Raw genomic sequence first — 22,899 nt, 5'->3', positions numbered from 1 at the left:
AGAGATTATGATGAGCCATGATATCTTTTCTAGCTTCACTGCTCCAGAGCGCTCTCTTCTGTTGTTTTCGTACCATTATGTCTCTATACTTCCTGAATTCTGCTTCATCTGCTCTCCTCCCACACTTTTATCTGTACCGTCTTTATCTTTTGCCTCTATTATCTCTATCCTGCTCAGCTAGATTCTACTCTAAGCACTTTTTTCTTGGCATGGGATTTTTGTCCTGTAAATGAGATTCAGTTAATTTTGATAGTTTACTGGGCTAAGATTGTTTAGCACCACCAGATCTTATTGCTGTCCACTTGCATTAACCCATGAATTGGATCTATACAATCTTCCAGTTTCAGTTACTGTTCTCGTATTGCCCCACTGTATTTACTGTTGGAAAACTTGAGAGTCTCTACATCTAAAGCTATCAGAATCCCCATCGCCTTCCCTCTGCTTCTCCTTAGACTGTTTCTGATACTACAGGGGTCTTACAGCTGATATTACAGTGATTGGTGATTTGTCTATGCTTACTCATATTTTGGAGTTTTGAAGGGTACCATATCCTCAGAAGATCTTGTCTTGTGGGTTTTTGGTATTGCCATTCTATTTTCTAGGTCTGTTTTCATGAGGGGATTAAGGAAAATTTAAAAAAACACTATCTTTCCCTAGCTTCTTCCTTTCCAGAATCTTTCTGATCCCTCATCTGTAATTATTATTATTATTATTATTATTTTTGAGGAAGATTAGCCCTGAGCTAACTGCTGCCAAATCTCCTCTTTTTGCTGAGGAAGACTGGCTCTGAGCTAACATCCGTGCCCATCTTCCTCTACTTTATATGTGGGATGCCTGCCATAGCATGGCTTGCCAAGCGGTGCCGTGTCCGCACCCGGGATCTGATCCGTTGAACCCTGGGACGCCGAAGCGAAATGTGCGCACGTAACCGCTGCACCACCAGGCCGGCCCCTGTAGTTATTTAACTAATGTCTTTCCTTCATTAGAGTGATTTTTGAGATCATTTTGGGCAGAACAAAATGCCCACGTTTAGAAAGAGATTACTTATTTTGAAAAAGTGCAAACTTACAGTAAATTAGAAAGTATACAGTAAATTTGAGAGTTCAAACTTACAGTAAATTTGAAAGAAAAAAGATAAGGTAACTATGTGAAGTGATGGATGTGTTAATTAACTTGATTGTGGTAATCATTTTACAATGTATACATATATCAAATCATCACATTGTAAACCTTAAATATATATTATTTTTGTCCATTATACCTCATTAAAGCTGAAAAAAGAGAGTATAATACAGCAAACTGCTGTGTAACTTTTCCCCAGATTTACCCTCTTCATTTTCCCCTTTTGCTTTATTACTCTCTTTCCACACGCACACGTATTGTTATTACTGTTATTATTGTCGCTACTGCACAATTTGAAAAGACGTTGCAGACATTATTCCTCTTTATTTCTAAAAACTTCAGCCTATTCTTCTAAGGAATGAGAAAATGCTCTTACATAAAAAACACCGCAGTGACCCAATTCAGTAAATTTAATGTTGAAACAATGCTATTATCTAACATATTAACATTTCAGTAGTTGTCCAAATAATGTCCTTAATTATCCAAATTCAAAATCCACTTCAGGATCTCTCATTGCATTCACTTATCAGGTCTCTTCAGCTTCATTTAATCTAGTATAGGTTCAGGGTTCAGCCTTTCTCTGTGACAACATTGACATTTTTTTAAAGAGGGGAGTCTAGTTGTTTTGTAAAATGTTCCTCAAATGGGATTTGTTTGCTTGTTTTCTCATAAGTTATGTATTTTGTCAGAAATATGCACAAATGATGTTGTGTCACTCTCAGTGTATCACATCAGGGGCACATAGTGTCAGTTCGTTCCATTTCTGGTGATATTAATTTGATTCCTTGGTTAGTGTGGTGTTCATTAGTTTCTCCACTGTATAAGTTATGATTTCTCCTTTTTAATTAATAATTTATATGTGGGGAGATATTATAAGACTGTGTAGATATCCTATTCCCCTTCAGGCTTTCGCTCAGTGGCTTTAGTGTCTATTTGTGGTTCTCGTGTATATCAGTTACTACAATGATGTTTGTAAAATAGTTTCATAATTATATCAGTCTTTCTATACTTATTATTTGGCATTTTAATATAAAGAAGTTTCCTTCTATCATCTTAAGTAATTAGCAGTATGATCTTGTGGTTTTTAAAAGTTGTATTGGTTATAATCAATTACTATCACTAATCACTTTTATGCTCAGATTTTCTCAGCTTTGGCTGATGGGAACCCCTTTAAGCTGACTTCTAAGTTCTTTTTTCATATTTCCATAACTTTTCAGGACTTCCTTACTTACTGAAACAAAAAGACGTTCCTGGAATGTGATATTCCAAGGAGCTCTGATTCTTTTTATTAGGGAATGATATTTATAAACCAAGATTAGGCATCAGGTGTGCTCATGGCTATTGCAATGTCATTGTTTTTAGATCCGCCCCCCCCCCTTTTTTTTTTCAGAAAGATCTAGGAAATGTCTCTTTCTCTCTCTCTCTCTTTCTGATTCTGTTTCTTCATTTTTTTCTCCCTCATATTGATACTTCGATTCAATCCAGCACTACAAGGTTATTCGTAACTCTCCCCCTCTCCTTATTTGTATTTTCTTCCACAGTGAGAACCCTGGCTCCAAAAAATAAATATTTATTTAGTTACTTGCTTAATAATATAATACACTTAAAGTAGTTTTAGAATACTTCTTTTTGGGGCCGGCCTGGTGGCACAGCGGTTAAGTTCGCAGCGGGCCACGGTTCGCCGGTTCGGATCCCTGGTGTGGACATGGCACCGCTTGGCACGCCATGCTGTGGTAGGCGTCCCACATATAAAGTAGAGGAAGATGGGCATGGATATTAGCTCAGGGCCAGGGCTAATCTTCCTCAAAAGAAAAAAAAAGAATACTTCTTTTTTGCCACCACTGACAACAAACTTACTAAGTAGAATTCAAGATTTCTTTGCAATTCTTTTTGTCTTTAGACTCTGAGTATATAATCGAATTGCTTTCCTTTCCCCTTATTTTTTATGGCTGAATAGTATTCCATTGTGTGTGTGTGTGTGTGTGTGTGTGTGTGTGTGTGTGTGTATGCAGGTTTTCTTTATCCATTCATCTGTCAGTGACACTTAGGTTGCTTCCATCTCTTGGCTATTGTAAATAATGCTGCAGTGAACATGGGGGTCCATGTATCTTGTTGAATTAGTGTTTTTATTTCCTTTGGATAAATACCCATAAGGTTCATGGGCAGGGCTCTTGGTGGTGACTGTGGCCAGATAGTACAATTCACAGTGATTCACAGGCTGGTGGCTCTGAGCCCCCACTTCTTTTCTTTGCTCCTAGCTATCCCCAGACTATTCATCCATGTTGACTCTCTCCACATTCTGGGTGGGGTGAGACAGAAGTGGACTTCTTTGGCAGTGCCCCACAAAGCTGAGGACATCAGGTGCTCACTTTGCTCCTGCTTTCTCCTGCGGGAGAAATCGCAGGCTGAAGGGGTCTCTGTGCTCTCTTGAGGGAGGGTTGATGTGAGTAAACAGAAACTGTTCTTCTTACCCTCTTCAATGTGTCTATTCTCAGATTTTTTGCTACACTGGGTTTCTGAAACCTCTTCTTAGACTTCTATAAATGTGTTCTCATCTGTGGGAGGTTGTTAAAATCAGTATTTCTGTAAGAGGTTGGGGGCTGGAGCCTCCTATTCTGCCATCTTGCTGACATTACTCAGTATTCATTGTTGAATGAACAAAATTTATATTTAATTTTTGGTGGTTTCTCTCATCCTTGTTGATTTAATTGTACTTTTGAATATATAATAAACTAATCTGGTTCAAAATATCAAGACTGTACTAAAAGAAGTTTTCAAAAAATTGTCACTCCCTCTTTATCTCTTTTACCTTGTTCCCACTGCCCCAACACACACTAGTAACCAATTTTATTAATTTTCGGTTTTCCCTCCTTTTGTTTCTTTTTGAAGAACAAGTATATATATTTTCTTATCTTTCTTACACAAAAGGCAGCACATTTTATACACTTTACACATTTTTATATACTGTACTCTTTTCCCCCAGTTGACATTATAGACACCAAATTCCTTCCAATAAGTTCATAGAGACTTTTCCTGTTCCTTTTTACATTGTATGGATTTATCACAGTCTATTCAATAGTTTCCTGTGTATGAGCATTTAGGATATTTCCTTGTTTCACAATTATGGATAAGGCTACAGTGAATACTTTTTTATATTTGTATTTTTGTAATGTTTGAAGTATGTCTTCAGGGAAAATTCCTGGAAGTGTGATTGCCATGTTAAAGAGTAAATGTGTAGGTAGTTTTCTTGGATATTGTTAAACTTTCCTTCCCACATTGCACCATTCTGCATTCTCAGCAATAATGTATTAGAAAGTCCATTTCTCCATAGCCTCACCACAGGATACGTTCCAAGCTTTTGAATTTTTTCCATTCTGACAGGTGAGAAGTATTCAGTTTAGTTTTAATTTTTCTCTCTTTTTTTATGTATATAAGTAAAGTTGAACTTTTATTTTTGGTGAGGAAGATTGGCCCTGAGCTAATAATACCTGTTGTCAATCTTCCTCTTTTTTTTTTTGAGAAAGATTAGCCCTGAGTTAACATCTGCTGCCATTCCTCCTTTTTTTGCTGAGGAAGACTGGCCCTGAGCTAATATCCATGTCCATCTTCCTCTACTTTATATGTGGGACACTTGCCACAGCATGGCTTGGCAAGCTGTGTGTAGGTCTGCACCCGGGATCTGAACCGGCAAACCCCGGGCTAACAAGGCGGAATGTGTGAACTTTTTAATTGTTGCACCACTGGCCTGGCCCCTAATCTTCCTCTTTTTGCTTGAGGAAGAGTAGCCCTGAGCTAACATCTGTGCCCATCTTCCTCTATTTTGTGTGTAGGATGCCTTCACAGCATGGCTTGGTGAGTGGTGTATGTCTGCACCTCAGCGGAGCAAGCTAAGCTTAACTACTACACCACTGGGCCTGCCCCTAAAGTTGAACATCTTTTATATGTCTATGAGCCCCCCCTTTTTTTTTTTTGCTGAAGAAGACTTTCCTTGAGCTAACATCTGGTGCCAGTCTTCTTCTTTTTGCTTGAGGAAGATGTCCCTGAGCTAACATCTGTGCCACTCTTTCTCTGTTTTGTATGTGGGTCACCGTCACAGCTTGGCCGCTGATGAGTGATGTAGCTCTGTACCTGGGAATGGAACCCAGGCCACCAAAGTGGAGCCTGCCAAACTTAACCACTAGGCCATGGGGCCAGCCCCTATGAGCCTTTTTTTAATAATATTTTTTTGTCAGTTCTCTGCTTGTGTATTTTGCTCATTTTTCTATCAGGTTTCTGAGTCTTTCTTTGCCTTGATTTTAAGAGTTCTCTGCTTATTGAAGACCTTAGCTCTTTTCCCGTTTTATGTATTGTAAATATTTTTCTTTGCTTTTCATTTGTCTTTTGATTTTGCTTATGATATTTTCTTAAACTTGTATGTAAAATATCCATCAATATTTTCTGTTATTGAATCTGCATTTTAGGTCATATTTAGAAAGCTTTTTCTCACTTGCTTTCTTCTAGTATATGTATAGTTTTATTTTTTACACTAGATCTCTGATGGGAATTTATTTTTGTATATGATATGAATTAAAGATTCTATTTTATCTTTTTCCAAATAGACATTACTAAAATGTGTATCTATGCCCATGATTTGGAATGTTACCTATATTATATAGTAAATATCTCTGTGTATTTGCATCTATTTCTGGACTTTCTATTCTATTCTTCTTGTGTATTTATGCACCAGTGTCTTTCTGTTTTATTTATAGTATGGTTAATATCTCATATGTCTTCTTCCTAGATAACTCTTTTTTCCATTGTTTTTTGTAGTTATTTATTTGAATTTTTGTGCATATTATTTATATTGCATGTTTATTTTTAAAATATAAACTTTGTACAAACTTGTCTAATTCCACAAAAAGTCTTGCTGGTATTTTTATTACTATTGCTTTACATTTGTGAATTAACTTAAGGCCATCTTGAATTTTAACTATTGTTAAATGTCAGTACCTAGCATGTTGCCAGGCTCATACAGACATTTAACAAATATCTGTTAGATGAACAAATGAATGAATAAATGAACATTTGTATGGTTTACAGGTTTTATAACTTAACTCAAATAGGCATATCCTTGAATATGTTTTATTTTAATTAAAAGTTAAAGAAGTATCTTCTTGTGATTAAAAAACAATCACAATATTAACAAGTGTATTTTTCTATCTTAAAAAAAGGTCTTCATGTAGAATTATTAAAAAACAACCACCAACTAGCTCCTGTGGCAACTTTGACTATATTAAAAAAGGCACTGGCTCCTCAAAAACTTTACTATCATTTGATGGAAAATTATCATAATATTCTGATTTTTTTTACAGGATAAGTTACTTTATTATTTAAATAAATATACAAATATATGATCTCTGTTATGTGACTACATACCCTTAGAGTTGTACAGTGCTCAACACTCACAGTTGTACAGGGCTGTCCTGTGTAATAATGTTTAAAACAGATTTGAAGTAGGGTAATGACATGAGTAATCATAAAAGTGTCATTTTCACCTGAACATAAGCCCAAATGCCAAAAGTAGGTAAATTCTTTTGAGATTTTCTCTGAAAGGGTTTCTATTAGCTTATCTGTACTCTCTCTTATGACATAATCTCTATATCTTTGCAAGAGAAGTTTTATTTACGCCGTTTAATGTGTGTACACAGAGGCACACAACTCCTTTCATTTTAAGAAATCCCAGTAGGCTTTTCAATCTTGTTGTGCTTCTTTCTCTGCTGAAATTCAGTTGCCCCAGCTATGGAAGACAGCAGCCAACTGGCACAAAACAAGAAGTACAACAGTTGGCAGAAAGGAAATTTTGTTAATGACACCAACAACGTGAGTCAATTTTCTTGTGAAAAACTGTTTGATTAAATCTATGATGGAGAAATGGCAAACTTTCCTTTTAGTCATCTCTTAACATACATGTTAGTCTTTCTTACATATAATTTTTTAATATCAATAATATTTCTTTTTTGAAAAGGGAGTAGGAGAAACAATCCACCAACAAAAGGTAAAAGCGATAAACGTTATTCGCCAGACTTTTTTGTTTGTGCTTATGAATGTAAACTCTTGTCATTTGCAGTGCCAGGTGGGCAATTAAGGATTTCTCTGGATTTATGGGCAGTTTTCCTCACTTACTCATGATTCTGGGTAAAGTTAAAAGTATCAGGTTTGAGAGCCAATGGTTGGTGCAGCTACCAGAGTGTGTTTCTCTCTTGCATCATGAACTCCATGGAAAGAGTTAAGGAATCATAAGGCAGGTGTGCTCACTTATGCATTGTTTGGATGAGCCTCCATGAGCTTTCATAGACACCTAACTCGGCAAGAGACAGTCTTGTAGAGGCAATGGTTTCTCAGACATGCCTGATTCGTGGCTTGGCTCTGCTGAATTATTTTAACAACAAACTAACTCCTTTAAACATTAATTTTCTCATGAGTAAAATTGGGATGTGGATATAATAAGAACAATACACTTGTGTTGTAAGGGTTAGAATAGGAAATGCTTAACGTTCTGCTAGCTATTATGTTCATTAAGTTAGGCAGATCAGGAAGTCCTTCCCAGTTAGCATTTACAAATGTGAACTGGCCAAAGTAGAGAAAGTTAATGGAGCAACATATTTGTTCTAAGTCTATGTGTCATCTCAATTCCACAGAGCAAACAAGGGTCTAAAATCTAGTATTCAGTTAACTTAGTTGTCTGGAGACAATGGGTCACCATAAGTTTTCACAATATCTTAGGAGAGTCATTCTGGTGCCTTCCAAAAAGAAGCTATGTATTCTGTTGTAAAAAAGTTTTGTAGGATGTTGTGAGACAGGAAAAAAACATTAAGCAACTGAAAATGTGTTGAGTCAATAAAAATTATGACAAAAATATCCACCATTGATAAAAACATTTTCCTCAGAGATAATACTGTCCAATAGAAAGTTCTGTGATAATAGAAGTATACTATTTCTGTGTTGCCCAATACAGTAGCCACTAGCCATATGTGGCTACTGAGCACTTGACATGTGCCTAGTGATGGAGAAACTGAAATGTTCTTTTTTTTTTTTTGGTGAGGAAGACTGGTCCTGAGCTAACATCTATTACCAATCTTCCTCTTTTTGCTTGAGGAAGATTGTCCCTGAGCTAACATCTGTGCCAATCTTTCTCTATTTTGTATGTAGGATGCCTCCATGGCATGGCTTGATGGGTGGTGTGTAGGTCCATGCCTGGGATCCAAACCTGTGAACCCCGGGCTGCCAAAGTGAAGCATGTGAACTTAACTACTATGCCACTGGGCCAGGCTGTGGAACTGAATTTTTAGTGTTGTTCGGTGTTAGTTACTTTAAATAGCCAAATGTGGCTAGTGGCTATTGTATTGGAGAGCACAGCTTTAGGGCATCCAGGCCATAATTGGAAGTGTAAATTATTCTAAAAGGAGAGCATCCCCTCATTCAAATTTTTTAAAGACCAGTGGCATGCAGTGTACCAAAGATGATTTTCTGCTAGGTAGTGTTTGTCTATTTCTGCCACATAATTCTTAAGACTTGGCTTGCCAGCATTGAACAAGTATATCTCTGTAAATTGTTTGGATGCACTATAGTTCAACAGGACTGAATACTCACCTGACTAGGGCAGCTTGGCTGTGAAACCTTCATTCTCCCTACCCCCACCCCCAAGAGCTGTTATAAACACTGAAAAAAAATTGTGGACCATCTGTAGCTGCAGATGGGGATTTGTGGACGGCATACAAGTTGCAGTCATGGAATCAGCATAGATGCCCAAAATATGTCATCCAAATTGACCAGTCAGAATGGTGAGGAGAACATTATCTTGTTTGGATACTCGGTCTCACCAACCTACCATGGTGAATGGGTCCCTCATGGGGGTCACAGGCTCATTCTCTTTCCTCATTCTCTGAGAATACTACTGCTTTAACTTTCAGCAGGCTGGACCAGAGACTCAGGGACAGTTTCACTGCACAACCATCTAAAGTACCACAAAATGCATCGCTATTGTGATTTTCTACCATTTGATTTTTGCTACACAAAATAGGTTGTGCACAAGTAATCTTTTGACTTGTTTGAAGCAGTGAGCACTGTGAGCAGTGGCTTATATTGATTTGATTATGTTGGGAAGTAAGTTTATTTTTTTATTCGTTGTTCTTGAGTTTTTCTTGTGTGCAGCCTTTAACGTACATTATTTTACCGTGTCAAACTTAAAATCACATTGAGGTTAATAGATAAGCCATTTGAATTTCCTGAGAAGCCCACAGTTAAATAGGCAGACCATGAGGGCCATTTAAGGAAACAGTTTATTTGTGAAGCTGACAGCTTCTTTCTCTCAGACCTAGAATTTTATACTTCTCTAGGATGCCTTGGTTTGATAGATTCACATATTGCATTTGTTTAAGATGCTTTTGCAATGATATTGCATCACAGGCCAATTTGAGCCCTTGAATCTGGTAGAATGATCCAACAGAGAATACCAGTGTGGAAGAAAATGAACCAGAGCACCATTAACCCCTGTCTTCATTTTAGAATGCTGGGCTTGAGGAGACTCTGAAGGAGTGTTTTAACTTACAGAAAGATGTGGAATGTTTTATAGGGCTTTAGAAGGAGGAGGCTGGCAGAAGTTCAGCCAGTTTTTGGAATACTTGGTTAAGGACAGTTGTCAAAGGAGATAGAATTTGTTCTGTGGATGAGCAGCAATTGTTGGGCAATTTGGATTTTATCAAGAGAGCTGGAGCAGAACATTTAGGGGCTAAGCCCCTAGAGGGTGCAAGAGAGTAGGGAGGAACAACTTCAGGGGACAAGGATATGCAAGGGCCACTGTGGAAGATTTGCAGTCCTTCAGCATCTCTCACAACAACTTGTGCAATTAAATAGTTTAGTAGTGCTTCCTTTCCAGAAGGCACAGTTAGGCTAAGAAAGCCCATAGTTCCATGGGTTTTTGTGGACTGAGGAAATGCATATTCTGAGGTGGGATCTGAACCAGGCATTTTGGGAGCACAGTGGCTGTGGCCATGCTATATGGGAGCACTTACTCCCCACTCCTGTCTCTGGGAGGAGCTTGATCAGAGGATCCCTGGATCCCTACTGGCCCCTCTCTACCTCTGGCCTGAAAGGTGAGTGTGTCCCAGTCCCTCCGAGGCCCACACAGAGGGTACAATCCAGTCAGCTCACTTTGCTTGGCAGTGAAGTTGGCAGCATAGCTCTGCGCATGCTGGTCCAGGTGCATGTGCCCAGGTGCGTGAGTCTGATTTGGGGAAGTACTAGCCAGCTTTGCTGCCATGGGTGGCAGCAGAACTCTCCCATATTCTCCAGCCCAACTTTACCAGTAATACAATTGACATTTTGATCTCCATCTGTTTGAATTTTGCATCTATTTCTCCACTAGTTCCAAATTCAGGAAGGAGAATAGGGTGATTTAATTATTGACCTACCAAACCTCGACAAGCCTAGGAAATCTTGGGATAATCTTAAATAATACTACTGTTGGTATGTGAAGAAAAATGTATGAGTGTGAACTGGGCCACTTTCTGAATTCACTTCAAACTAAAATTAATAATAATAGTGATAATAATCACTGTTATTAAACACTTAATATGTGCCAGGTGATGGCCTAAGTACTTTATATACCGTTATCTCAGTTCAACAACAAATATGTTAGGTTTATACAACGATTAATCCCATTTTTTCAGGTGAAGAGGTTGAGGTTTAGGCAGGTTGAGTAGCTTGCTCAGGGTCACACTGCTGTGGGTGGTCATTACTGCCACACAGTTTGTCATATGCTTGAGCTCTGCGTATGTCTCCTTGGGCTGGGCCGACCCACACTCTCAGCATTTCCTGGTGACTTAGACTGATGGCCACTTGAGGATACGACCTTAAAACTGCCTTCACCTTCCTCCAGATTCCCTTGCCCTTGCTTCTGTTTCCATGTCCGGACCCAGAAAGATGCCTCAGACCCCACTCTGTCTTGGTGATCCTCTGAGCTCTTCTTGTCTCCTTTTACACCTTGGCTTTCCCATGTAGTATTTTACTTTGCTCATATGCTTGGCTTTGTGGTCTAACCTACCTTGGTTATGAATATCAGCTATAATTTTAGTTCCTCAGAACTTAGTCTCTTTCTCTCTTTCTTCCTAGCAGAGGAATATGATTCAGAGGTGTTGAAGGGAGGGCATTTAGACAGTAAGCTTATATTTGCAATGTCCGAAATAGTCATGTGGTCCTATGATCAGAAAAGAATTATTCCTCTGAAATAGCCTTTAGTATTTGCTTTATCTACAAAGCAATGCCTTTTTGCCTCTTGGAGAAGAAGGCCCGGCACATGATCATGAGTGGCTGTTGGTGCACAGGTGAGTGTCGTCAAGGTGAGGCTGAGATATCTGGGCTCAGAGTCAGGTGCTAGGAGAATGTGGGGGACGCCAAAAACTCAAATCAGGGTATTAGCAGATTAGATGCTGTGTTGGCGAGTCCCATAGAGAAACCAGTTTCAGGTCTAAATGTGAAGTCACAGTCAGCAGGAGTCCTTGAAGAGGAAGATCTTGGGGGGTGAGGAAGGCCCAAGAGCACTTGGGAATCTGAGGATCACTTTGTCTTGAAGGCACAGCCCTGTCTCTGTGGGGTCTGACAGCCATCTCCTAGGTACAAGGACTCACTGTCAATGATAATCCATTTTGCTCGTCTGGGGAATCAATGAATATTTATCCAGTCTTTATTATGTGCACAGCACTTGTTGGAAGTAGACACTATAATAGTGAACAAACTTTATGTGCCAGTGAGGGAAACAGATAGGGAGGTTAGTAGTCAGAATACAGTGTGGGAAGTGCTTTTATAGGGCCCTGCAGGAATATCAAGGAGGGAGGGACATCAAACCAGCTGTCCTTGAGGCCTCAAGGAAAGCCTCCTGTAGGCAGTGCTGTTTAGTCTTGGATTTGCAGGATGAGTAGGAGTCAGCAGAATTTGGGGAGAGGAGTAAGAGTATTCCAGGTAATGTGCTTGAGAGTCCAAGGGTAAGAGAAAGCACGGCACGCTGAAATTACTGAAGGACGTTCCATGTATCCCCAGCATAGAGTGTGATACGGGGAATATTGAGGATTGACACTGTAGAGGATGGCAGGCGTCAGGTCAAACAGGCCTTGAAGCTCATGTTAAGGGTTCTGGAAGCCACTGAAGGATTTTGATCAGGAGAGTGACCTGGTTAGGTGTTTTTTTTAGAGAAATTGCTGTGGCTGCTCAGAGAACAGAATAGAGGACTATAGGTTTGGAGGCAGGGAAACAGTGTGGAGGTTGTGAAATAACCACAGATGTGAGATGTGATGGTGCTTTGAATTGGGGTAGTAGCTGCATGATTAGAGAAGTGGATGGACTGCAGGATCATTTAGAAGTTGAGGTCTGCAGGATTCCATTGTTCATTGGTGGAGGACTTGAAGGTGAGGCTAAGGGGGCGTTAAGGATGACTTCTAGCTTGGTGCCTGGGCACCTGGGTGCATAGGACAGCTGTTGTCTGAGATAGAGAACACAGGGGAGAATCAAGTTTCAAGGGGACACTGATGACTGTGAATTTAGACTGGGACATGCTGAGTGTAAGGTGCCTGTAGGATAAGCAAATGGACCTGTCCCGTAAGCAGTTGGAGCTGTGGGGCTGAAAGGCAGAGCTGGCTGGCAAGGGAGTCTGCTGTCCAGAGAATGCAGCTGGCCCCTGAAGCTGCAGGAATGGATAAGACAGAGAGCTAGTGTGTATAGAGGGACAGGATAATTTTTAGTGCCCTCAGTACTGGAAAGTAATATGTAGTGTTTGAATAAAACTTGAAAGTTTTCTGTGCTTTACTATGAGCAAAAGATTTCTAAACTCATTATTACTTTATGTAGTTTCAAAAAGATCAGAGGATTGATCACTTTCCTTTATTGCCTAGGGATGGTTGAGGTTGTGATTTTCATTTAATATATTGAACATTCCTGTTCCAATAAGAAAGGCCCGTTTTAAATACGATACAAACTTAAAAAACTGCTGTGAATAAATTTCATGTTTTATCATGATAAGACAACGGTTACTAAGTATTTATTGATTCCACCATGGGTGCTTATGTAATAGCATTTAATAGGAAGTATACTTCTTGCCCTTTTGGCTATTAATCTTAAATAGGCACATCTGTCATGGAAACTGAAACTGAAGATTTATCAGCAAGAAGGTAGAAAAGCATGCCGCAGGGCCATATTTCTTTCTGCCTACCCTCTCTGACCTCCCCGAGGCTGGCCTTGCTTCAGCATTCATGTGTTTCTAAACAACAGACAGTGTTACATGCGGTGGTGTGCTGGTACATGTTAAACAACTGGCTTTCTGGGAAAACAAAAAACAAAATGTCTTGATTTGTAGCATTTACCAATTTCTGTGATGTCACTATTCCCACCTTGGCCAATTTCAAGCTTCCAGCCTGACCTCGCTGACCCCCGAGCCAGGAGGAGATGTGCATAACCAGCACTTAACCAGCCCCTGGGCCAGCTTTAGCCCACCCACACCCTCTGCACATTTCTGCAGACATTTCAACCAGGCACCATAGTATCTTGTAAGAGGTGTTATATTTTTGACAATAGATATATTTTGTCATATTTGCTACCAGATATGTTGAGAGTAGTCCCCAGACAGGTGGAAGGTACTTCTAAGAAAGTGTTAAGTGAAATCAAGGAAGACGACAGTTGTAGACAGAAGCAGGACTGAAAGAGGAGAAATTAAAGATCAAGAGGCAGGAGGGGCGCTGTAATTTTTTTCCTTCATTTTGCTCACAGTGCCTTGCATTGCACGGTGGGTGGGTGCTGGGGGCTTCTCGTCCCTTACCTGCGTGTGGCTGGGAAGGAGCGGGTGGCAGGCTGCTCTGTTGTGGGAATGCTGAGGCTGCTATCAGAGCCCCATTCTCAGCGCATTCCATGTAGTGCCCAGAACACAGGGCATTTGTCCAAACCGCTACTAACAAGTTTCGACGCCTCAAAACACAAAATCAGTGTTGTTTTGAGTCTTCACATTTTGTCTTTCAAAATCCCAAGTTGTCTAGAATTCTCAGTCGGACTTTCCTACTCTTTATATTAAGGTTTTGAATCACGTGAATAACTACAAACCACCCCAGGCCAATCTATACGCTCTTAAAGGAAAACAGAGAAAAAACCCTTTCAACTTAAAGAGTGTTCCAGAAGTAATTTTTAATTCTTATGTTTAAGCTAAAAATCCCAAAAAGCTTTGATTTAAAGTGTACTGAATAAACAGGTGCAGGAATTGAATGGCTTTCTTAACTGAGCTTCTGGTTTAGGATAATATTCAGAACTTCACATTCGTGTTCTTCAAGCAGCAGTCCTCATAAAGCTCTACTAACGCAGTCTGGTTGCAAACTATAAAAACATTTTTATACAAACAAATTCCAAAGACTTTTTTTTTGTCAGTACAATTTCAAATACATGAAAGAAAAGAGAGAAAATAGTTATTTGCTTTGTATAATAAACGATTCTTTGTGCCTGAATAGTCTATGGATTATTGTTTTTTAAAAAATGTTATATTCTCGTTTACAGCCTAAATTCACTAGATACAAGTTCTTGCCTGTTCAAGGTTTGTGTGTTGAGTCATGAGTATCTGTTTGTATACACATGAATCTCTGTGTGTTTAAATATAATACATAAATAGATGTAAAATATAAATATACTCAGGGCCCATAGTTAAGATTGATAAAACAACACATTGAAAAGAAGAGGAATGTATGATGTTTTCCGTCTGCTTCCTCTCGTCTCACCCCTCCATCTCGCTCTTCCTCCTGCTCTTTCTCCCCACACTTCTCACCCTTACCACTGGTCCTGCCCTGCCCAATAAAGCCTCTGCACCTTCCTGCTTGTAATTTGTCGCTAATCAGCTGTCACTGTCATAGCCATGATGAGAGGTTCATCTCTGGCTGAGGGTAATGGCCTTAAAAGTCACAGAGTCAATGTCAATGGGATCGCTCCAATTCAATCACTGAGCTGAATGAGGGATGGCACCTGCTGACATTAGCACTCATTTTGAGCTCAAGCATCTGGGCCCCAGTAAATAACCATCAGTGGGTGGGTCTGGGGGACAGGTCATTAGCCCCACGAAAAATAAATATCGCTTCCCTTGATGGCTGCGAGTAATTTAGCTCAGACGAGGAAATTTCACCCTAGATTAAGTATGATGAGCCAATATCAGTCAGAGGAGGCCAAACAGTGAGAGCTTGATGAGATAGAGGGAAATTTATATTCAGCTGGCTGCATGTGAGATGAGCTCAAAGAAACGACATACCCTTCTGGCCCATCTTCGTGTGCACACTCAGTGGTGGGCTTATCTCATTGCTTGCCTTTTCTTGTTTAATTTTTTGGGGGGAGTTGAGGGCATTTGAGATGGAGATTGGAGGCTAGACAAGGGTGAAGAAGGAGGTCAGGGTTCAAATTTTTCCCCACTTTGCTTTTGTGATTTTTGTCCTCTAAAATGTAATGTCACAGCTTAGCTTTTATGCCAGCACTTGGCTAGTGGAAGGGCTTTGCCATGCCTGCCGGCTCTCACATGCAGACCTCCCCTCCTGAGAGAGCAGACCCAGTTCTAATTGTTTTGGAGGCCCTGGAGGCTCCTTTCCAACACTAGTAAATGGGTTGGAGAGGGAGGTAAGTTAGGGCTGGGTCCCTCCTTTTTGATTCTTGGGGAGGAAGAGCCACCAGCCTCAATTCACAAGAACATCTTTTTATTTGTCCCACTGATGTGATCCATCAAATCCAGAAGGATTATTAATAGAAGGTCTTTATTAGAAGCAGTTTAGCTCACTTTAGAATCATATTTTATATCTGTAGGGACCTGCCCTCGGTCCACCCTCTCCCTCATTGAACTAGATATATCTCAAGGCTGGGTGGATTGGGTTCCCAACCAGTCTCTTACAATAGAAACTGGAGACAGTGTTATTTCATTTGCTACCCCCTCGGGATAACAGATCTTGGAAGGATTTTCAGTAGGCCTCTATCAGCCACTAAAACATCTTCTAAGTCATATGCACACCTGATAATTAGCCAAAAATTCTATAGTATTTTTGAAAAGCGAGATTTTTTAACTTGACTTGTATGTCTGAATTCTGTTGTTATAATTCTGGAAACAGTTTCACTACAGAGAACTGGGCTGTAGTGGCAACAATCATGGAGACCTGGAGGACGGTAAAGCATGCATGCGCATATAGTAAAAGGGGAATCTTGGGCAGAGGCACACAGCACAGGTGGAGACCTCTTGCCTGACAGACAGGTTCAATCAAGACCTCTGGGAGAGCTCCAACTTTCAGAAGACTCAATACTATTTCTTGATTGAATTCATAGAGACCTGCTGCAGAAACTAAATGCATTTCATATATGAACTTGTGGCACCTTGTTTATTCAGAAAAATGATCACAATTGTAAATATAAAGATATTTGGGTAATTTTTGTTCTTGACCTACTTTGAGTGCTCAATAAGTATTTAATGAATGAAGGTTAAACAAATATTTGCTTTAAGTTTCCTCTTCTAGACTGTAAATTCCATAGGACCAGAGACTGTGTCTTTGACTGTAGTATTCCTGTGTCTAGCTCAGGGAATCCCACACAATAGGTACTCAAATATTAGACAAATGAATGAATAAATACAACTTTTTCTTGAGCACTTCTTACATGTCAGGCACTGTGGGAGGGAGTGAAACATATGGTATATGCAAGATAGAGTTTATTTTTTAATTGGAGATATCCATATATAGATAAAAGATATCCATATATAAGAAAGTTAAAAAAAGAAGGCATGTGCCATACATGTCCGTTTTCTATGACATAATATGATATTGCTTCTGTATTTACCAAAATGTCAAATGAATTAAAGAAGGGAGTTCCATTATAAAACTAAGGCTCTTGAAGAATTCCTGTAGGAAAGAAAATGTCTTCCTTGACCTATGGAAATTCGAGTACAACGATTTCACATTTGTGTCTTACTAGGTAAATGTCCCCAGGATATATTCTTGTTGAACATGCAAAACTATTAAAGTCCTTCTGCCCCTTTAACTAGTAGATTTTTTTCAAAGTGAATTGAGAGTCACAACTTTGTGATGTGTATAGAGAAGGTATTTTATTAATTGTGCAGATGAGAGAGGTAGAGGAGTTAAAGAGACTTGCTCAACACTGCAGACAAAGCTGAAAGTAGAGCCCATCTTTATCATGAAACAGGTAAGGGAATGAGGATGGCAGCATAAGTGTTAAAGCAAGTCTTTACTTTATCCACACAGTACAACATTATCATTGTTGTGATTAAAAGTACCTCATGAACAGAAATGCAAAATCAAATTTATAAATAATTCTCTTATTATGGATTTTGTTAAAGATACTTTTGTATGCTCCTATCAAGAAAATATTAATTGGCTGATGCTTTCTGGAACCTTGGTGGATGACGTTTTCTGAGTCAGGCTATTTTAACATCCTAGCTGTACTTCTGGCAGGCTAAACGAAGAGGTAATTAAAGCAATTGCCCCCATACTCTCTATTTTAGTGATGTGAAATGAAACCAAAATTTTCTCTACCAGAATGTTTGGTATAAGCTGTTTATATTGATCAGATTAATAGTATTTTTACTTTTAGGCAAATTAGATGACTCAGATTCTATACTTTTGATTGTTTTGGAAAAAAATCCAGGATAATTTTTATAGTTCATATTTTTTAAATGTAGAATTGAATATTTCTATAAATTAATAAAAATAAGTTCATACTAATTTTAGGAATTAAATTATTTTCTTGTTATTGGACAAAGTATTTATTTCCATGATTAAAATTCTGATTAATAATATTTATCTTGAAAATGTTAATTTTATCCTAATATTTCAGGTTTATGTGTGTAGATTTGTATGTTTTATATACCAAAGTGGCAGTTGTTTCAGAATCAAATGCTGCTGTTTGTGTGAGGTTGTCTATTTTCATTGATTGTTCTCCCTCATTCTAAGAAACTATGGTCAAAGTTTTATTGTCTTTCTGTGTACTCTGTTCTCATGTGAAATCTATAGAGGCCCAGGGATTTAATTTCTTAAATATTTATGTTTGGCCTTTAACACTTTGCATAGTCACAACATGATTTAGCCTTACTTTGAAACTGAAAAGTGATTTTTCTCATTTGGTTTTCTTATTTTGAGAAGATTTTGTTGCTAAAAGGTGAAAGGTAGTACAGCCAAGGATTTAAGGCTGCTGACAGATGTATATGCAACATTCGTTACTCAATTTGGTTACTTTGGTATGTGGGCCAGTGTTGTAGCTAAAACAGTCTACGCCTCTCTGAGTTATTTGAATGCATTAAAACCAAGTATTGAGTGTGCGTGAGTGTGTGTGTGTGTGTGAATGTGGTAGGTGGAGGGAAGAGGAATGGGAAATTAATTGGCTCTTCCTTCAAATTTTGAACACTTCAACCAAACTTCCTCATGGTTACCATGTTCCTCTGCCCACTTTCACCTGGGAGAGAAAGATTTGGGAGTGGGTGAAGGAAAAAACAAGAGAAGAAGAAAAGTGGGTTAGTGAAAGAAGAAAGAAGATGAGGCAGATTAAATAAATAAGTATAAATATATAATAAATTTTTTTTTTTGAGGAAGATTAGCCTTGAGCTAACTGCTGCTAATCCTCCTCTTTTTGCTGAGGAAGACTGGCCCTGAGCTGACTTCTGTGCCCATCTTCCTCTACTTTATATGTGGGACGCCTGCCACAGCATGCCTTGCCACGCAGTGCCATGTCTGTACCTGGGATCCGAATGGGCGAACCCTGGGCTGGCGAAGCAGAACGTGTGCACTTAACTGCTGTGCCCCCAGGCTGCCCCCCATATAATAAATTTTAAAAACCTAACATCAAGCCAACCTGGTACCAAAGCTCCTGTAGGGAGTGGAATTACTGTATTCCAGAGGTCAAGGAGCAAAATAGTAAGCATTTTATATACCTTATCCAATCTAATCTTCACAATAATAATAATTTATTATTCCCATATTATATGTGAGAAGACTGAGACTCAGAGAAGTTAAGGTGCCAAGCTCACACAATTCATAAAAGGCTACACTGCACTTGGAACTCAGGTCTCTCTGATCCCGAAGCCTGTGTTTTTAGCCACTGCATTTAAGAAATGCTTGTTCAGTTGAATTGAATGTATAGAGATAGATTTTGCTTTAGGTCATTTGGTGTATGTGGTCACCTATAATATAGAGAATAACTGCAGTATGTGTGTCAGAATGACTTTTAGAAATATATGTTTTGGGCCTCATCATTGGAAGGAGAGTGTTTTTAGTTTTGCTGAAAAAGTAGGAGAATGTATTATGTTTTGAGAGTTTGGCAGAGAAGTTGGTGCAAGTGGTGACTCTCATAATTTTATTTTATCGTATTGTATTTATTTTTGGGTGAGGATGATTGGCACTGAGTTAACATCTGTGGCTAATCTTCCTCTTTTTGCTTGAGGAAGATTGTTGCTGAGCTAACATCTGTGCCAGTCTTCCTCTGTTTTGTATGTGGGATGCTACCATAGCATGGCTTGATGAGTAATGTGTAGGTCTGTGCCTGGCATCTGAACCTGTGAACCCCGGGCCACTGAAGCAGAGCACATGAACTTAACCACTATACCACTGGGCCAGCCCCTGACTGCTGTAATTTTAAATCACATGAAACCGTCACGGAGGAGGTGAACACCTTTTCCTTTAGTCTTAGATAATAAGGGCCTTCCATTTTCCTTCTCTTTAAGGAAATGCACACCCCATTTCTAAAGCCTGAAATTAAAGGATGAGAAAGCAATAGCCCTGTGCTTCATAGAGCTTAGTAAAATGTGACCAGCACTAGGTTATTTAGGATTTTTGGATTATCCCTGCTCCTTGGCTTCTTCTCCTTTTCAATCCTGCTCTGGGATACAGGATATGCCACTTTTATTTCTGATTAGTCACCAGAAGGAGGAGTAGCATTTGGCTTTGCTAGTTGTTAGCAGTTGTTAATAGGAGAAGATAAAGATCACATTCCATGGTTAAAATGAAATTTAGGGATGATTTGTATATTAAAACATTCCGTGTTTTTTCTTTTCCCTCTAAGCATAGAGATTTGAGAAGTCTTTGTTTTGTAAGTTTGAAAATAAGCACTAAATGTTTGTCAGTCAACATTTGTAAGCATGCACAAACACACACACACCCAATAACAACAACACTTTGTCCTTCAGACTCACTTTACAGAACAGAGCTCGTTAAATTTTCAGAGCTTGTATGCTTTCCCTTAATCAAGTGGACAGTGTTGCTGTTTTGTGATGATGCTATGGTGGACAGGACCTAGATCAGAGCAATGAGCTAAGTAAACCTGAAGATAATCAGACTAAGTAGGAATTTTCGTATTGTAGGTTTTAATAGTAAAGATGTTTCCTAAAAAATTATATTTAAAATGTTTTTCAAGTTAAACCTCATACTAAATTCATTGGGGGTATTTTCTATTAAAAATAGCCTCCCCAAACCAGTTTATGAATGTAATTTTAAAGGATATACTGTCAAAATCTATTCATTTTAGAGGTACCATTTCCATTTATTTTGAGTTTCTTTCAGTGGAGCATCCTGTAGATACAATGATGATGACGACGATAAAGATTAACAGCATTAAAACAAGGTTCATCATCAGGCTAGTATTAGTAATAATAATAAATGATATAGTAGCAATAATACCATAGTAGTAATAATATAGTAATGATAATGCTATAATATAATAATTATAATAATATAATTCATAATAATACTATAATATGGTATCAGCACTAATAATACCATATTACCAGTAATTAGTATAATAATACCAGTAATTAGTATAATACTACTATAGTGCAATAATAATAATACTAATACTATAATAATAAAACAATGATATACTATAATACTCTAATAATAATATAGTAAAATAAAATAATGATTTATAATCTATAATAATATAATAATAATACTTTGGTAATTTGTTATAAGTTGTTGAAATGAGATTTTGAGGTTGTAGCATCTAAAAGACTTTATCAAAAGGAAAAGATTTAAATTTTTATATTTCATACATTCCTCTTTTTATTTGGAAGTCTTATTTACACTGTCCCTCCTATTCTGTAATAGCTGGCATTTGTTATGATTTGATATTTATCTGCAGTGTTTGTGCTGGGAAACTAATGAACAAACAGTTGACAAAGTCATCATGATGAAGAGGTTGCTGATGAATTGATTGCCGTTACCCAGGTATTGTGTGCATTCTACCAGTTGACATTTTGAACTTCTCCCCTAATGCAGGTTGCTTTCTTTCATCTAGGAAACAGATCAAAGTCAGGCATTCCCAATTAAGCCCAGTGAGGTCCTATAACTCCTAATTATATGCTAACTTACTGTGTCTAACTGTAACAGACATTTTGTTAGCAAATTGCTTTGAACACCCAAGTATGCTCAATAAAAGAAGTAGGAAAATATTAGAATTACTAGTGAAAGTGTTCAGTGTGTTAAATTTTACTACTGAGTGTTTTATGGTAATATCTTAGAGTCGCCTACTTTTTCTTTTGCTTTTCTTTTTAAAGGATGTTGTAGTTAGGCCAGTAACAGCAAGACTATGAATTAAAAGTGATAGGAAGGAAGAAAAACAACCAGTGACTGTTGTCAATTAAAGGACTCATAAGAATTTGCAAGAATATTGTAGGAGGGAATTCAAGTTTGTAGTGATTAAAATGTTGTGGGAGGAGGTTGGTAACATAAAAAAAGCTCACATAAATTTCACCAAATTGTGTAATCAGAGATTGTTAGAAAGAATAGGTTGGAGACTGAGTTTGTGTAAATAAAAAAAGTTTTACTTTTTGAAACTCTTTATTCTGTTGCAATTTTTTTCTGTTTGAATTTTATGTTGATGGTAAGCAAAATGATTCAGATTTACATCATTGTAATACTGGTATAGTGGCAAAATGTAAGAATATGGAATGTAGTGCTCATAAATGAATTGTATTCCATTTGTTTTATTTTTAGACATTTTACAGAGACGCAGATGAGGCAGTTGATAAAATAGAGAATGACTGTTGTTTAGCCCTTTATTGCACGATGTCTCTTTTCTCATACTTTTCTATTTTTGTTAACTTTTTTTTTCTTGTAGAGTTCTTTTTACAGTTCTTATTAAGGTCAGGGATACCAGATTATTATCCATTCTAGACGTCTTTGGCAAATTAATATTTATTGGATTCTGACTCTAGAGATGGGGTTCAATCCTTCCTTTTGTTTTTTGATTCAAAACTTGTCCAACAAGCTCTTGGCAATAAAGCTGAAAGGGGTTCATCAGTAGACTGATTGTTATGTATATAACACCTTTGTTCTACACAATTTTTTTTTTTTTTTTGAGGAAGATTAGCCCTGAGCTAACATTCACCACCAATTCTCCTCTTTTTGCTGAGGAAGCCTGGCCCTGAGCTAACATCCGTGCCCACCTTTCTCTATATTATATGTTGGCCACCTGCCACAGCATGGCTTGATAAGCGGTGCATACGTTCCACACCCGGGATCCAAACTGGCAAACCCTGGCCGCCGAAGCAGAATGCTCGAACTCAACCACTGCACCACCGGGCTGGCCCCTCTCCTGCACAACTTTTTGAACCCAAATCCTTTTGTTCAAATAATTTAAATTTGACCAACATTCATTGAGCCTTATTCTTTGTCTTTCTGTTCTAGTTTACAAGGCGGTTTATATGGCCCTTCGTAGTTCACAGGGAATGTGAAATCTGTGTAGCTCTTT

The 22,899-nt window shown here is 38.3% G+C and overlaps 1 long non-coding RNA gene across 2 annotated transcripts in view; it reads left to right on the top strand.

Moving 5' to 3' along the window:
- The window catches only part of LOC111772875 (uncharacterized), a 310,896-nt gene that overhangs the window by 59,373 nt on the left and 228,624 nt on the right, over positions 1–22,899 (top strand). Inside the window, exons 3-4 of one of the 2 annotated variants that reach the window (XR_011437075.1) lie at positions 6,890–6,981; positions 21,289–21,374. The exons of the other annotated variant lie outside the window; for it this stretch is intronic. This is a non-coding gene — a long non-coding RNA (uncharacterized lncRNA). The remainder of the gene's footprint in view (positions 1–6,889; positions 6,982–21,288; positions 21,375–22,899) is intronic. 2 annotated transcript variants of the gene reach the window in all.

Source organism: Equus caballus, chromosome 3 (genome assembly GCF_041296265.1).
Source record: "Equus caballus isolate H_3958 breed thoroughbred chromosome 3, TB-T2T, whole genome shotgun sequence".
NCBI lineage: Eukaryota > Metazoa > Chordata > Mammalia > Perissodactyla > Equidae > Equus > Equus caballus.
Note: the sequence above shows the minus strand (reverse complement) of the source record. Positions and strands in the feature narration are given on the sequence as shown.